Here is an 865-nt window from a genome sequence, read left to right on the forward strand (position 1 = left end):
GTAGCAGAGGGTGTTCTTCTTAAGTATTACATTCAGAGAGAGAGAGAGAGAGAGAGAGAGAGAGAGAGAGAGAGGGAGATAGAGAGAGAGGGGGCAGGGAGGGAGAGAAAGAGAGAAAAAGAGAGAAAAAGAGAGAGAAAGAGAGAGAGAGGGGGGGAAGAGAGAGAAAGAGGGAGAGAGAGAGAGACAGAAAGAGAGAGAGAAAGAGAGAGTGTGGGAGAGAAAGAGAAAGAAAGAGAGAGAGAAAGGGAGAGAAAGAGAGAAAGGGGGAGATAGAGAGAACGAGAGAGAGAGAGTGGGAGAGAGAGAGAAAGAGAAAGAGAGAAAAGGGGAGAGAGAGAGAAAGGGGGAGATAGAGAGAAAGAGAGAGATAGAGAGAAAAAGAGAGAAACAGAGACAAAGAGAGAGGGGGGAGAAAGAGAGAGAGAGCGAGAGAGAGAGAAAGATAGAGATAGAGAGACAGAGAGAGAGAGATAGAGAGACAGACAGAGACAGAGAGAAAGAGAGAGAGAGAGAGAGTAAAGAGCTTCAGCCATAACAGCTATAAGGGATGTAGGAGAATAAAAATGAGAATAATATTAATATTATGCTTCGCCCTTACTCTTGTCCGACTAAGAGCGTCACTCTGATGTTACCATAAATAGCATCCTAGAACGCTATTTATAGATGTAGCCTATGACGCAATCAATGACGTTCTGTATTTCAGATTAGAAAGTAACCTAAGTTGTGTTTAGTTGTTGTTGAGGATGTTATTAATCCGAATACAGGAAAAAGAGGCTAAAACAGCACCTGGACATGGATGGCAGGTGCCTCTATAAATAAATCATTGATGGTCAGGTCAGGTTGTTGTTGAGAAGGAAGGGGG

The sequence above is a fragment of the Aplysia californica genome, unplaced genomic scaffold (assembly GCF_000002075.1).
Source record: "Aplysia californica isolate F4 #8 unplaced genomic scaffold, AplCal3.0 scaffold00737, whole genome shotgun sequence".
Lineage (NCBI taxonomy): Eukaryota > Metazoa > Mollusca > Gastropoda > Aplysiida > Aplysiidae > Aplysia > Aplysia californica.